Below are 6000 nucleotides of genomic sequence, written 5' to 3'. Positions count from 1 at the left end.
AACTGCGCTGTATTGGCATTAGTGCACGGCAGCCACTAGCATGGCTTAGTAACCATGGGGAAAGTTAGGACAGCATATAGATGGTTTATACTTCATCTGGTTTGCTATTTGGTTAGTGGTCTGAACATCGTCGCTAACTGGTTAGTACCACAAGTCAGAACTGATTCTGAAGAACCCTCTGCAGCAACTTCCTTTAGTTACCACTGTACCGGCTGCAATTACCGATTAACCTTCCTCCCTCGGAAAATATGAATTGTAAGATTAACCATTCCGTGTTTTTCTTATTTTCTTTGAGATTGTTTTCCTGATCTTGGATCCCCCAATTGTGGACTAACAAAGATGATATTTTTCCTTAATGTTTGTTTTAATTGATATTTTCTCTTTTCTTTCCCATTTATGTATTGGGCATAAATGTAATATAAAATGAATAAATAAAATAATTAAAAAAAAAAAAAGAACTGATTCTGAATATCCAACATCAGTCAATATCCAGACACCAGCACCAAATATGCAGTGTTATTTTAACAAATGCTGGCCACCTAGGGCTCAATTTTGCCCATATGTTTTGAGCGGGCTTCTTACATTCTAGGCAAATTAAAAAATTCTGCTTGGAAATTCTTTCTGGTAAAATGCACCGTATGAAATTCATTTAGAGTCAAAGTGGATGGTGTATTATCTGTTTTCTGGCAAGTTCTTTGTGGGGTGCTACTACTACTACTACTTAACATTTCTAGAGCGCTACTAGGGTTACGCAGCGCTGTACAATTTAACAAAGAGAGACAGTCCCTGCTCAAAGAGCTTACAATCTAATAGACAAGTGAACGGTCGGTCCGATAGGGGCAGTCAAATTGGGGCAGTCTGGATTCACTGATCGGTAAGGGTTAGGTGCCGAACGCAGCATTGAAGAGGTGGGCTTTAAGCAAAGACTTGAAGACGGGCAGGGAGGGGGCTTGGCGTAAGGGCTCAGGAAGATTGTTCCAAGCATAGGGTGAGGGGAGGCAGAATGAGTGGAGCCTGGAGTTGGCGGTGGTGGAGAAGGGTACCGAGAGGAGGGATTTATCCTGTGAACGGAGGTTATGGGCGGGAACGTAAGGGGAGATGAGGGTAGAAAGATAGTGAGGGGCAGCAGACCGAATGCATTTGTAGGTAAGAAGGAGAAGCTTGAATTGAATGCGGTATCTGATCGGAAGCCAGTGAAGTGACCTGAGGAGAGGGGTGATATGAGTATATCGGTTCTGGCGGAATATGAGACGTGCAGCAGAGTTCTGAACAGATTGAAGAGGGGATAGATGGCTAAGTGGGAGGCTGGTGAGGAGTAAGTTGCAGTAGTCCAGGCGAGAGGTAATGAGAGCGTGGATGAGAGTTCAGGTGGTGTGTTCAGAGAGGAAAGGGCGAATTTTGCTGATGTTAAAGAGGAAGAAGCGACAGGTCTTGGCTATCTGCTGGATATGCACAGAGAAGGAGAGAGAGGAGTCAAAGATGACTCTTGCCTATATTATTTAATGGTTTTATGTATTCATTAGGATCAAAACTTGAAGAAGAGGAATTCTGAAATTGAATTTATACAATTGATATAAGTTGTGATTCCAATTCGTATTTCTCTTGAGTTGAATACAGTTAAGATACAACACTGTATTAGTTTGATAGAAGAATGAATGACTGGTTATCTTCTAAAATTAAACAAAGAAAAAACTAATGGGTTCTTTTACTAAGCTGTGTTAAAAGGTGGACTGCTCTATGTCTAGTACGTGTAAAATTGCAGTTTTAATTTCCTCAATTAATAGTCACATGCTCATTTCCCAATTAGTGCATGACCATTAGTGCATGAGCCCTTACCAACACCTATTTAGTAAGCAGAAAAGCTCATGTGTTAACCATGCTCTAATCGGTAGGTGCACAACAATGTAGCTACACTAACTGATTAGCTCTGGACATGCCAACTTTCCACCTCCAAACATGCCCCCGCGCTAAAAAATAAAAAGTATTTTTCACTCCTAGGAAGCATGCTCAGATTCCAACACTATCGAAGGGCACCTGTGTGCGCCCCACGGTAATGCATTTTCCAGCACGGTAAGCATGTGTTAGTGCTTGCCACCATTTAGTAAAATAATCCCTAAATTCTTATTGGTGGGGGTTAAGTCCAAATGTTTATTTATTTATTTGTTACATTTGTACCCCACATTTTCCCACCTATTTGCAGGCTCAATGTGGCTTACATAGTACTGTAGAGGCGTTTGCCAATTCGGTTGATAGCAGATACAAAGCTGTATTGTGCTCAGATGAGGTAGGTGTGGATCAGGCGTCATGGGGTCGAAGGAAGTGAAGATTATAAATTGTCCAATACGGTCATTAGTTATGCTGTGTTGCTGGGTGCTGGGATTTATGTTGGATCGGTGGGATGGGCCTTTTTAAAGAGGTGAGTTTTGAGAGATTTCCTGAAGTTTAAGTAGTCACGGATTGTTCTCACAGCATTTGGGAGTCCGTTCCACAGTTGTGCGTTTATGTAGGACAAGTTGGATAGGTAAGTTGTTTTGTATCTTAGTCCTTTACAGTTTGGATAATGTAGGTTTCGGTATGATCGTGATGATTTGATTCTGTTTCTGGTTGGTAGATCTATTATGTATCATGTATCCTGGGACTACGCCGTAGATAATTTTGTGGATCAGAGTGCAGATTTTGAAATTGTGTTGTGATGCTTCAATCACTATTATTTTATTTATTTATTTTTTATTTTTGTTACATTTGTACCCCGCGCTTTCCCACTCATGGCAGTCTCAATGTGGTTTACATACTGTATACAGGTACGTATTAAAGATGTGGCTTATAAACTTTCTTCTACATTTAAGAATTTTAGGAATAACATTTGATAATAATCTGTCTCCTGAACCTCAAGTAAATTCTTTAATAAAGAAATCATTGGTTGTTCAAGTTAGTTTATTGCCACAATTAAACTACTCTAATAACATTTATCAAATTGCAAACCATACAAGACATCTCCATTCATCTCATCTTTCCACTAAAGAAATTTGAACGCATTTCCTCTTTGTACATTTTAGTTACATTAGTTACCAAAAGAGGTGAGAGTCTTGTTTATTGTACAAAATTAAGGACATTTATGACATAGTACCATCTTTTATATGTAATGATCTATTTTCCATTTATTCTTGAGAGATGTTCTTCATGTAATAAATTTATGTTTGTTTTACCCTTGGAGCTAGGGAAATATTTCTAAGAAATTTGTTGCCTTTTCTTTTGCATATCAAGCAGCAAAATCATGGAATAGTTGATCAGTTGGATTAAAATCTTTATCCAATTACAAGGTCTTTAGAAAGTCTATACAAACTTTACTGTTTTGTAAATATGTACTCACCAAAAATGACTTAATAATTTGATTAAAGAGAAGTGCTGTTCTGTCAAAAAATCATACAGCACCATGCAGGAAGGAAAAAGGCCTCAAACAGCTCCTAGATGCTTTACATCTAGGAGCTCTTTGAGGCCTACATAAGTATAGCCATACTGGGAAAGACCAAAGATCCATCAAGCCCAGCATCCTGTTTCCAACAGTGGCCAATCTAGGTCACAAATACCTGGCAAGATCCCAAAAAGTACAAAACATTCTATACTGCTTATCCCAGAAATAGTAGATATTCCCCAAGTCCATTTAATAATGGTCTATGGACTTTTCCTTTAGGAAGCCGTCCACACCTTTTTTAAACTCCGCTAAGCTAACTGCCTTTACCACGTTCTCTGGCAACAAATTCCAGAGTTCAATTACACGTTGAGTGAAAGATTTTCTCTGATTCGTTTTAAATTTACTACATTGTAGCTTCATCGCATGCCCCCTAGTCCTAGTATTTTTGGAAAGCGTAAACAGACGCTTTACATCTACCCGTTCAACTCCACTCATTATTTTACAGACCTCTATCATATCTCCCCTTAGCCGCCTTTTTTCCAAGCTGAAGATCCCTAGGCGCTTTAGCCTTTCCTCATAGGGAAGTCGTCCCAATCCCTTTATCATTTTTGTCGCCCTTCTCTGCACCTTTTCTAATTCCACTATATCTTTTTTGAGATGAGGCGACCAAAATTGAACACAATATTCGAGGTGCGGTCGCACCATGGAGTGATACAAAGGCATTATAACATCCTCATTTTTGTTTTCCATTCCTTTCCTAGTAATACCTAACATTCTATTTGCTTTCTTAGCTGCATCAACACACTGAGCAGAAAGTTTCAATGTATCATCAACAACGACACCTAGATCCCTTTCTTGGTCTGTGACTCCTAACATGGAACCTTGCATGACGTAGCTATAATTCGGGTTCCTCTTTCTCACATGCATCACTTTGCACTTGCTCACATTAAACGTCATCTGCCATTTAGACGCCCAGTCTCCTAGTCTCGTAAGGTCCTCTTGTAATTTTTCACAATCCTTCCGCGATTTAACGACTTTGAATAACTTTGTGTCATCAGCAAATTTAATTACCTCGCTAGTTACTTCCATCTCTAGGTCATTTATAAATATGTTAAAAGGCAGCAGTCCCAGCATAGAGCCGTGGGGAACCCCACTAACTACCTTTCTCCATTGAGAATACTGACCTTTTAACCCTACTCTCTGTTTTCTATTTTTTAACCAGTTTTTAATCCACAATAGAACACTACCTCCTATCCCATGACTCTCCAATTTCCTCTGGAATCTTTCATGAGGCACTTTGTCAAACACCTCTTGGAAATCCAGATACACAATATCAACCGGCTCACCTTTATCCACATGTTTGTTCACCCCTTCAAAGAATTGTAATAGATGATTGAGGCAAGATTTCCCTTCACTAAATCCATGTTTGAGGGGCATAATCGAAAGGGGCACCCAAGTTTTTCTGAGGACGTCCTCACAGGACCTCCTGGTGAAGGGGCGGGGAAACTCGTATTATTGAAACAAGATTGGCGTCCATCTTTCAATTTGATAATACGGTCGGGGATGCCCATATTGCAAAATTTAGGTAGACCTTAGAGATGGATGTCCCTGATTTTCGGCGATAATGGAAACCGAGGACAACGATCTCAGAAATGACCAAATCCAAGCCCTTTGGTCATGGGAGGAGTCAGCATTCATAGTGCACTGGTCCCCCTGATATGCCAAGACACCAACCGGGCACCCTAGGGGGCACTGTGGTGGACTTAAGAAATTGCTCCTAGGTGCTGATCCCCCCCCCCCAAAAAAACCCAAACCCACTCCCCACAACTGTACACCACTACCATAGCCCTAAGAGGTGAAGGGGGGCACCTACATGTGGTTGGTTTTGAAGGGCTCACATTTACCACCACAAGTGTAACAGGTAGGGGGGTGCACTGCACCCACTAAAACTGCTCCAGGGACCTGCATACTGCTGTCATGGAGCTGGGTATGATATTTGAGGCTGGCATAGAGGCTGAAAAAAAATTTTTTAAAACCTTTTTTGAGGGTGGGAGGGGGTTGCTAACCACTGGGGGAGTAAGGGGATGTATTCCCCGATTCCCTCTGGTGGTCATCTGATCATTTAGGGCACATTTTTGTGGCTTGGTTGTAAGAAAAAAAGGACCAAGTAAAGTCATCCAAGTGTTCGTCAGGGACGCCCTTCTTTTTTCCATTATCAGTCGAGGACGCCCATGTGTTAGGCACACCCCAGTCCCGCCTTCGCTACACCTCCGACATGCCCCCATGAACTTTGGTCATCCCCACGACAGCAAGCAGTTGAAGACGCCTAAAATTGGCTTTCGATTATGCCGATTTGGGTGATCCTGTGAGAAGGACGCCCATCTTGCGATTTGTGTCGAAAGATGGGCGCCATTCTCTTTCGAAAATAAGCCTGTTTGTCTCACTAATCCGTGCTTTTGAATATGCTCTGTAATTTTGTCTTATTAATAGTCTCTACCACTTTGCCTGGCACCAAATTTAGGCTCACAGGTCTATAATTTCACGGATCTCCTCTGGAACCTTTTTTTAAAAATTGGCATTACATTGGC

The sequence above is a fragment of the Microcaecilia unicolor genome, chromosome 14 (assembly GCF_901765095.1).
Source record: "Microcaecilia unicolor chromosome 14, aMicUni1.1, whole genome shotgun sequence".
In the NCBI taxonomy this organism is placed as follows: Eukaryota; Metazoa; Chordata; class Amphibia; order Gymnophiona; family Siphonopidae; genus Microcaecilia; species Microcaecilia unicolor.
This window is presented reverse-complemented; position numbering follows the sequence as displayed.